The 11,152-nt window shown below is 42.1% G+C and overlaps 1 long non-coding RNA gene across 1 annotated transcript; it reads left to right on the top strand.

Moving 5' to 3' along the window:
* The first annotated feature begins 59 nt into the window (after positions 1–59).
* On the top strand, positions 60–11,123 carry LOC146196659 (uncharacterized). The gene is made up of 4 exons (XR_014706136.1): positions 60–372; positions 2,075–2,211; positions 3,973–4,040; positions 5,459–11,123. It is a non-coding gene; the product is annotated as an uncharacterized LOC146196659 (long non-coding RNA).
* The last annotated feature ends 29 nt before the right edge of the window (positions 11,124–11,152 follow it).

Below are 11,152 nucleotides of genomic sequence, written 5' to 3'. Positions count from 1 at the left end.
GATTGTTGATTGCGTCGTAGTGTATTAAACGTCACTATCACGTGATCGCTAACCGTGTTTTAAACTACAGCTAATACGAAGACAAAAAGTTTGTGTATTAGCTCTATGGTTTTGAATCGTTATAGAATCGTACAAAATCGCATTTCTCCGGCTGTTTACTCGTGTGGTTTACTCATGCTCACGGCATCATCTCATGGTGCTCACATGGTGATCATGCTCATGGTGGGAGGGTGGAAGTACCATTGGGCAGTACTACAGTGTGTAAGCAAGGTGTAAGCAGCAGTTTAGTGACGCCACGTGAGGTTATGAAAACCTTGGAATGAGAATGGTCGTACCATGGTCATACCACTGTGGTTTCATTGGTTTCATGCCGTAAGTACTACATACACTACGCGGTGCGATTCTAGGTTTTGGTGGTTGTGTCGTTGTGTCGTGCCTCTTGCGCTCATTTTTGCCTGTATCGACGTGCTCAGCCATGGAGCTGCAGCGTGCTGATGGTGTGTAACATGGATGTAGATATGCACTTTACCTTCCTGTGCCTGCTCGTTTTGAGCAACGTTATCGGAATTCTGTGCTACTGCATTACGTTTTCATATTCAGTGCGTGTTCTGCAATTTGTCCTCATGCACTACCGGTGTGATATATGGTGGCGTCGGTAGTATTATATGGAACAGTACGAACGTGGAAGAGCACGCGACCGGCTGTCGCATGCGACCAGAGAGCGAATGCGACCTGCGGGTTGCTTTCCGCATATTGTCTACCTTGACTGTTCACCACACTACGTTCACGTTTGGTTTAACGGTTCGCGACCAGCAGTCGCAAAGCTGGAAAATCGAGCAGTGGTCGAACGGCCTGCGACTGTCGCTTTTCGACCAATGCGACATCAGCGAGTTGCAAGTGTGAACGGGCCTTAACACAGCATTTGCAACAGATTGTGTACCTCTAGCTGTCACAGGTGCTGATGTGATAAGCTATGTGTTTTATCGCACATATTGGAGAACTGCTTGGCCATTTGCATCCTTGCCCATAAGATGAAACCTTTTGTGAGGTGAAAATGCGAGGAGTGGGCTTTCTACTGTCAGCCGGCACAATTTCTTGAGTAAAATTCTTTCAGTGGCTAACTCCAAGTAGATAACCATTGTCAATAAAAACAGCGCGAACAGGAAGACAATGGATGTTTACCAACTAGCTCAACAAAGTGTCTTGGTAATCGGATCAGATACATCATGGAATATTTCCCTATGAATACAGCTCAGACTGTGAATTTTCGTTATGGCTGACCTTCGGCAACTAAAACACTCCTAACAGTATGTGTTGCATGTTGGCAAGAGCTAGCTAGCTAGCATGCTGTTTCAACAGTAACTGGTCTGAAGTTGTCTTCATGCTGCGAGCCAAATTCGGCCGCTTAATTTGTAGTGCGGTGAAATTATAGCTTATTAACATGAACTAAATTGAACTAAACTCGGCTCTCTGGCTGTTTGCTTATGGCAGGTAATGTTTCTGAAATGCAACATGATTATAGGAGGAGAAATAACAGTCGGCTGGTTCACTACTAGTATGTAGGCCTGTATTAAAATAGTACAAAAACGGAAGATGTTTGCCAGCTCTGGTATCTGCTATCTGAGTACCTGAAGTGCCTGTACTGGGATGGCACAAAAAAAGAGGTAGCGAGGGATAGGGAGGGAAAATTAAAAAGGTGAGCGACAGGCAGAAAAGACAGGGTAGAATAAAACCGAATAAAGTATAATGCACTATAGTACAGTTCACGGTAGGTGGTTTGAAGTCTTACTGCATCGAAGCAGTCAGCATTGCAGGTGTGCTTCCGCAGTGGTTGCTACCCGGTGTCAATTGGCTGCCTGGTGGTGGTGAAACTGGTATCAGAGTGCGGTGGTCAGTGCTACTAGTGGGTTAATTATTTGGGAGTACTGCAGCTTGGTCTGTGAACCTCTACGGAGCTACCTAAACAAAGCCTAGGTGATCCCTTTTGCCATGCTTGGCATAAACTATCATTTACTGCTTCCGCTTTTGGCTGTGCACAGCAGCATGGAATGTGATTTCTGGCTTTGGACCTCAGGTGCTTCACGGCTTTTGTTAAAATGAGACGCGGGAGGAACTACTGTCAAGATAGTGGTGCTCAAGCTGCATAACTGGCAAGTACTTCACTGAGATGTCAAAATATACAGCACCAGGAGGACTGGGACCTAGGAAAAGGTAAAAAAAGAATTGATTGATCTACAATTATCCATTCAGCCATCAGAAACAAGCAAGCAGAATTCTGCCCAAAGCGTTCTGCTGGCTGCCAGTAGAATGGACACTGATGAAATTAATGTTTTCTGAAGTCTGTATATCATATTTCTTACTTTTTGCCATATAAAGATCTGTGATTAATTGGACATAGTCGATGAGAATACCACATTTTTCAAACCAACTCTGATACTACTTTCACTAATGTATTTAATGAAGCATTTTCATCTTTATTAATGAATGTGATGCATCTCTACTCACACAAGCTATATTTATTAACGACCCTGTGCCTTCGCTAGCATTCTTTCCTGCAAGAATCGTGTCATTAATAGAAAACATGAAGCTCTCATCCTCTGCTGGCATTTACAAAATCAACACTAAAATACTAAAAAAAAACCAAGGAGATGTGCATCTTTCCTGTGCTTGTTTACGCAGTCACTCCTTATAGGCCAATAGTCCAATGATTGGGAATGTGGGAAGGTTCCAGTCTACAAATTGGGTAATAAGAACTGACTTAAATTATCGTCTAATTTCTCTAACCAGTCTACCCTGCAAAATCACGGAGCATGTTATCTATGTTCTATATAACCTCCTTGTCAACCCATATCATGGTCTTCCTTGATTCTAACAACTTTTCTCACCCCGCGCAGCATGAATTTCACAGGGGTTACTCTTGCGAAATCCAGGTGACCATTTTCTTGCATGACCTGCACACTAACCTTGATTTTACTCAACAAACCGGTGTCATATTCAAAGCTTTCAACAAAGTACCCCATAAACACTTATTGTAAAACTTTCCCGATTAAGCTTGCGCCCCAGTATTTTAAAATGGATTGAGTACTTCCTAACTAAGTGCGTCCAGTTTGTGACTGTTACCACATTCTCTTAACTCCCTGCCGGTGACATCAGGTATTCCCCAGGGATCTAAACTTGGCCCCCTACTTTTTCTAATATACATTAACGATCTGCCGACGCATGTAACCTCTAACGTACACATGTTTGCTGACAACTGCAATTTATCATGCTATCACTGCCCCCAGTGATCAATTAGCACTCCGAGCGATCTTAATGCCATACATAAATGGTGTGACCACTGGCTAGTAGAACTTAACCCACATAAATTAAGCTTTTATCCATCTACCGTCATTGTAATCCTCTTGTTTTTCGTACATCTTTAGGGTGCCCGCACAACCAGTTCAGTCGTACAGTTATTTAGGTGTAATACTTTCTAGTGATCTTTCTTGGAGCTTACATGTAACTAACACAATATGATTGGCCAATAAAACATTAGGATTCTTAAAACGTCATTTTCATTGTATGCCTCAACTTGTTAAACTATTAGCCTGTAAGACACTTGTCAGGTCCAAACTAGAATACGCATCACCTATTTGGAATCCTCAAGCTTTCCTTATTAATTGTCTCGAGTCCGTTCAAAATCACACTGCCAGGTTCATCTATTCATTGTATCCTTATGGCTTTAGCGTCTCTGCCCTAAAAGCAGCTTTTAGGGCAGCAAATCATCGCTATCGTTTGTCATCGTTTGTCATCGCTATCACTCGGTCATTGCACTTTCAGCCTTTATTTATTCCATAAAATATTTAACAGCCCCATGTGCACAACCCCTTCTTCCCCCAGCTCACATATCACACTGCGCCAGTCACCAGCTGCACTTCACCTGTTCACTGTAACACACCATAACTTTTTTGAATTCCTTTTTTCCACGCGCAGCTGCAGACTGGGACGGCCTTCCAAGTGACATCGCTGTTATCACCTGTTCATCCAAGTTCGTTGAGTGTGTAAGCTGTTTCTATAATGCTATAATGTGTAATGCTGTTTCTATAATGCTTCCCACCCCTTATGTAACACCCCTTCTTGAGACCTTTAAGAAAATAAAATGAAAATGTCTAATTTGTGGACAATCTAGAGCCTTTGATATACTCTGTCTTTCTACTGCAGTAACAGGTCACTGGCATGCAAAATGCTTGTGGCTTATGCAGGCAGGAAAGGCTTGACAATAGTCACATTTTCAGTATGCACTGAAAGTACATGAAAGAAGAGGTTATAATGGCAGTGAAAGAAAATGGAGAGAGACTGGCCTAGGGCTCTTGATAATTCTGACCATCTTGTATTTCCTCTCATAGCTCTTGTGGCATGCAGACAGGGTGCAGCGAAGACAAGTGCAATGTTAAATGTGAATTTCAGATTTGCTCTTTCTAGCTATGAAATGCCACAGGCATTTATGTTTTGTATTTTTATCATTATTGATTGACCTATGTTATCTGCTTTTTTTCTGTACTGTTTCTTTGATAGCATATGTTGTTTGATAGTGTTTGACTTCTTTAACCCTTTGACTGTTTTTGCCGTACGGGTACTGCGGTCGCATTCCGTCCCGCGGTGTTTAATTCGTACGGGTACTGCGCTAAGCGTATTCTCAACTTTCACGGACTATAGGCGGTGCCACTGGAAATTCAGTATGGCTCCCCTTTAGGTGATCCGGCTGTCACGCTGCAAGTGCATTGTGCTGGGCTACGTACCCTGATACTGCATTAAAATATTTGCTCGAGTGTTTTGTGGTGCGAAGGTATACATAGTATTGTCAGTTAGCGTACAAGCCCTTTGTGAGCATGTGTTGCATGGGTGCGATACAAAGGACCTTTCGAGTGTAGCTGGTCAGGTATGTGAAACATCCTGCTCCTGAATGTGTTGTGCGACAAGTATGCAGGTTCCCAGGCGACTCTAATCACACCACTAAGTGCTATGGAGAAACGTTCAAAACAGACAGAATAAACATCAATATAGATAAAAGTTTCAACTTTTATCCAGGGATCACGGGCACTCGCGAACTGCAGCATTTCAAGATGTCACGCTGTGCATTCACGCACATAGCACAGGCATGCCGAGCGGTCAACCCCGCATTTTGTGTGGCCTAGTTTTTTTCCTTCACTTCAGAATATACGCCATTGCATTGAAGTACCTACTACCTAGTTTGGGCACAAGAGAACATCACTAGAAGGTAATAATGATGGTTCCCTGTGATAACATTAACCAACCTTTTTTTTTTTTTCAACACCTCTGATAGGCAATGATTTTGACTTTCGCAAGTGATGATCCAGTGCTGACACAAACACTTTTTCGGGAACATTCACTTGACAAACAAGACAGCTAGAGCTATTGTGAACAAAATAGACGCTGAAGAATTTTTTTTTTTTTTCAGATTAGGAGAGGCAAAGGTCTCAAGCAGGTGTCAAAAGTGGACGTTGCCTTGGTTTTGAAGAATGTCGATTGCGTGCCGGTAAATGAAGAATTGGACTATGTAAAGGATAGAATACAGGTTTTGATTTGCAGAAAAATAAAAAATCGATTTTTTTTTAATTTTGCCTACCCTGTTCCCTTAAAGAAAGGGAGAAAGGGGTGTCGTAGTGGAAGGCTTCGGATCACTGCACATAAAAGGCTTTCTCGTCACACTTTAGTGGTCCAAAATGCCCCCTTCGAATTTTTTTCTGGCTGTCCTTGTCTGTGCCCTGTAAGAATGCGTAACCAGCTAACCCTAAATATGGTGCCAGCTGGTCTTAAAATATGTAATGCATCCGCTCACAATAGGAGGATTTCACTTTCATTACATGCACTCAAATAAATGGGCTCAGTCAAAAGTACTCTCATTTTAAGGGGCTTTCTCGGTGTGCTTAAGTGAGCCTAATGACCTGTGGTCTAAATATTTTTTATACTCATAGGCACAGTGTACCGTATAAACCGTGCATAGGTTGAGTGGAAATATAAGTTGACCTCCTCACCTTGACGTGAAAAGAGAGGGGAAAAAAATAAAGGTTGGCAGAGGCTTAGCTTGGTTAAGCCCGGTAGGATGCGAAAGTAATACACTACTGAAAGATACACTACTCATGGCTTCGATATCACTGTCCATGGCATTGAGCGATTCTATAAAATTAACATTACCCGTCTCATCTTCCACTGTTTCCACTGAAGAGGCTGCACGTTCACGCCGAGCTGCATACTGGGCACGTTTAGCACGTCTTTGTTCACGCTCCGTTTGTCTCCATAGCTCGCCATTGTTTCATCCGCTCATTACGGCAAGCTGCCTTAGCAGTAGGCGGCATCGTAGTCATGCACACCGCCGTCTCTCACAGACGGCGCGAGTCGGTCGCCGCTTTATACAGCTGTATAACGTCACAACAAATGTGGCGCACCTGGCGGAGAGAGCGGGAGTTAGGCCGCCGTTCATGTGCACCGCCGTCTTTCACGGACGCCGCGAGTTGGTCGCCCAGCTTTGAGGCTTGACGTCATACCACCTGTGGCGCTCCTGGCGGAGAGAGCGGGAGTTAGGCCGCCGTTCATGCACACCGCCGTCTCTCAAGGACGGCGCGACTTGGTCGCCCAGCTTTGAGGCGTGACATCATAACACCTGTGGCGCTCCTAGCGGAGAGAACAGGAGTTAGGCTGCCATTCATGTGCACCGCCGTCTCTCACGGATGGCGCGAGTTGGTCGCTCAGCTTTGAGGCTGACGTCACACAGAGGTCATGCGAAAGGTCATTTCATGTGCACCGCCATCGCACCGCAAAGGCTTGAAAGTGAAAGTAGTATTGCTTTCGCAATAAAATCACATATATATGTGCTGAAGCACATATATTTACAATATTGACTGCATCAGCGGAGCTATGATATCATTCTGAACTTTCAACAGCATCATTGGAAGATGACTCGTCGTTCGTCACCTCCCACAGTGCTTTGTATAGTTCTGTCAAGTGCGTTGCTTAAGCAACATTTCTTGAAAGGTTGCATGCAAACAGCTGATCTGGTCCACACCAGTACCACAAGCTTATTTCTGAAACGGCAAACCTACGCAGAGTGAGCGGCCATGCTGTTGTTTGCTGGTCTATTGACAGACCTGATGTAGGATTCATCGGATCATGTCATTAAGACATAGTGACTGAAACTGCAGTGCAGCTACATTTTGAATAATTCAGTAAAACACGTTGTTGGGCTAGTTGGTGCATTGCATGAAGTAAGATTAACCGGCCAAGAAGACGCACACAGGAAAAATCGACACAGAAAGAAAGACCAGCCTCTTTCTTTCTGTGTCGATTTTTCCTGTGTGCGTCTTCTTGGCCGGTTAATCTTACTTCATACATTTTGAACCTTGCCATGTTGGTTATTAAAGTGGCCAGGTTTCCACATGCTGTGTTGGATAGGTTCAGGATGGTCATTTGTAACATTATCGCTCATGACTAAAACCTTATGGCCCCGCCGGGGCGGCTCAGTGGTTACGGCGCTCGACTACTGTGCCTTAGGATGCGGGATCGAATCCTGGCCTTGGCGGCCGCTTTTCGATGGAGGCGAAAAGCAAGGCGTCCGTGTGCTGTGCGATGTCAGTGCACGTTAAAGAACCCCAGGTGGTCTAACTTTCCGGAGCCCTCCACTACGGCATCCTTCATAGCCTGAGTCGCTTTGGGAAATTAAATTCAACAAACCAAACTAAAACCTTATGGCAAGGCAACATATTTCCATACCCTTCTGTGGTGTGAGACTTGTTGTTTTTACATATACATGATGGAGTGATTCAGCCTATTTTATCTTTCTGATCGGTTCTGAACCATCTCTTTGATGAGCACAGTGAGTCATGTAGCTGAGGTGATTGCATGGTCTATGATGTTGGGTGACATGACTGAAAACATGCTCAGTTATATATTTCGAATCTCTGGGTTGGATGCATGCTTTATTTTGCAAACGAGGCATAAGCATCATGAGAGCTTGTCGTGGCTGAAATTGCATACTGTGATAGAATTTAGTGTTTCAAGAAAATCTCGGAAATACCTTACTTATTCAGGAACAAGGAGTGCTGGTTTATACCCTCTTCCCTTACTAATGAGTGCCTACATATGATGCACTACCACATGCCTACATATTTGAATTTCCTACAAAGAAAAAATATTGACGTAAACAAGATTACTAAAAACAAGTGCAAAAAATGCCTTATTCTAGAAAACACATAGGGCTAATTATGTTTATTTTTCCAACACCATTTCCTTTTGTATGACTGATGTGCTACAATGTTTTGTAATTGACCACCTTGTTATATCTTATATGTGAGCCTGTGTACATTTGAATGTATGTGACACTTTAAAAACTGCTGGCGGGATTTTTATTTTCTGTTTGTCACCATGTTTTCTTTTATGTTCTGCGAGTTGAATATACTCATAAAGTGTGTATGAGTCTGTGGCAAGTGAATGTAAATACATGTACATTTCTCACATTGATATTGTTTCAGACATAATGCCTGTTCATATTGCACATTCTTTTACTTGCTGTTTTTTTCTTTTTTTTTTCTTAGTAGATCACTGTAAAAATATGACTGTCGTCCATGCCAAACAGGGGTAGGAACCTTGTCAAGCTACTGTGTTAGTAGCTTTTTGTTCCTACCCTAGCATTTGTTTTTTGTTGACATAGAAAAAAAAATGGCTGGATAAAGGTGATGAAGTTGATTAAACTAGGCTGTGTGTTTGGAAGTAGCTAGATGACAGCATCACCAGATACAGCGGGCTGCTTGGTGCAAGCGTGCAATATTGAAGTCACAAATATCAGTTTGCACTTGTGTAGTGGTACAACAACCAGAGTGGTGGAAGTAGTAGTGGTAGTACCAGTGTGTAAGAACAGGCATTGTCTAACCCTAGGAGGCATTGGGGTGTGCAGCTAGCATTACCAATCTCACCTGTTGAAGTATGCTGTGTGGTGTGATGTAGCATGTTTCCAAGCTAGGTGGCATAGTTCAATTTAACTAGCTAGGTAAGCTTGAACAAGCTGATGCTATATTACTTAGGTGCAAAAGGTGGGATATCACACTGAACTTTTCCAATGCAAATCTGCCCACTTTACAAACAAACGTCATATCCTGCATACGACATACTCTAAATGAAAAAAATCTGTCTGTAGTGTCAACATATAAGTATGCAAGTCTTCCATTTAGAAATGACTTTTCTTGGAATGACCATATAGTCTACATAGCAACTAAAGCTGGCAGTGTCCTTAACTTCCTGAAACGTAATTTCGCGCAGGTTTCTGCCAAGGTAAAAGAAACACTACTTTTCAAATGTTCGCACTATCCTTGAATTCGGTTGCTCCGCTTGGGACCCTTATTGCCTAATTAGAATGCGTCCAAAAAAAGCGTGCAGCATGATTTGTCACCTCTTTCTATAACTTCACCCAAAGCTCCTCTAACATAAGACTTAATCTCGGATGGCCCCTCTTACAAGAAAGACGGAAATACATATGCCTAAAATTACTTCACAAAATCTTTACAGGTGAAACAAGTTTAACAAAAGAAACATATATACTGGATTCTACTTACAGGTTTGCCCGAGTTCATCACACCCTAAAGGTTTGAAAATACCAATGCCAAATCAATATATAAAAATATTAGTTTTTTCCTAGAACAGTCCGTGATTGGAATGGTTTGCTGGAGGAGATTGTCAGTGCGTTGCTCTCTTCGTTTGACGATGCTTTTGTTTGCAGAGTTTTTGTTTAATTAGATGTTATATGAAGTTTCCGTATCGTTTTTTTATGTACTGTTCTCTTTTCCTGATTTCTGTAGCATATATATCCACTTTTGGTGGGAATACGTTTTCAATGTCTTAATTTTATTAACATATGTCTTGTACTGAATTGTACCACCTGTACGACTTTGCAATGTTTTCAACCCTACATTAATGTTCCTGTTAGGGTGGTGTTGGTACCTGAATAAAAAAAGTTATGTGGACAGCGTAGAGTATGTGGGGAACACTATTGTGTGTCACGTAACCACTTGTTTGCATAGGTGCCTTTCATGCCTTTTCAATGGATGATTTAGGTGAGATTACACTGCATTTTATACAGATAGCTCAAAAACAAAAGACTGTCAGAGGTGCGATAGTGCAGAACGAAACGGAGAAATCACTACGACTGCCACAGTATGCATCAGTTTCTACAGTGGAATGTTATGTAATCTGGGTCACTGTGGAACAAATAAAGAGTGAAAGCAGCAAAAATAGCATTAATTACACAGGCTCGTTAAGTTTGCTCACTGCATTAACCTCTAGAAATGCTGTCGAGCCACTCATAGGAAACATAATACATAACATAGTGTAAGTCACGACACAAATCCATAAAATTCTGCTGGGTTCCCAGTCACACAAGGATTAGGGATAATGAGAGAGCAGATGTATGCGCTGTAAGAGCTAGAACAATGGAAATAAAACAGGTGAACATGCCACATAGGGATTGCATGAAATAGAGTGCAGCAAACTAAGCCAAATGGCAGGCTGCTTTGGAAAATGAAACAAGCTACATACCATAAGGCCCATATTAGGAGAATGGAAACTATGTCAACATCAGGAACACTTCATCAAATTAGTCTTATGCCATCTACGTAAAGGGCACACACATTTTGCTCACAATTTTTTTACTAACAAGAAACTGAATTCTGTAGCGATGAGCTCACTGTGAATCTCATCTGGGTCATTCCATGTGAAACATCCCAGGCTCTAAACGGGCCCATCACCGATTTGTTTGAAAAAAAAAATTGGGGTAATTGTCAATCGCGTGAGTACTGTTTTGGTAAAATAATTTGGCGGGAAAAAATATTTTTTCACGTGACTCGAAATTTTTGCAAACATGCAACAGCTGCTTGCAGTTAAACATTTTTAAATCAGGTACGAAGGCAAATACAATAGCAAATTCTATTATATTATTGCATGTGTGTTGTTCTTTAATGTAACTTCATAACTGCCTCCACACAAGGCTTTCCTGTTTCCTTGGTTCAGTAAAGAAGCAAAAATATTGTGTTTTCAGTATTTTTTATTGTGAAATTATTTCATGTTTCATTTGCAATAAATTTTTTACATTGCTCACCGGTTCGTAAGT

This window comes from Amblyomma maculatum, chromosome 3, assembly GCF_055883805.1.
Source record: "Amblyomma maculatum isolate TAMU_Amacu chromosome 3, ASM5588380v1, whole genome shotgun sequence".
Taxonomy (NCBI): Eukaryota; Metazoa; Arthropoda; class Arachnida; order Ixodida; family Ixodidae; genus Amblyomma; species Amblyomma maculatum.
This window is presented reverse-complemented; position numbering and strand designations above follow the sequence as displayed.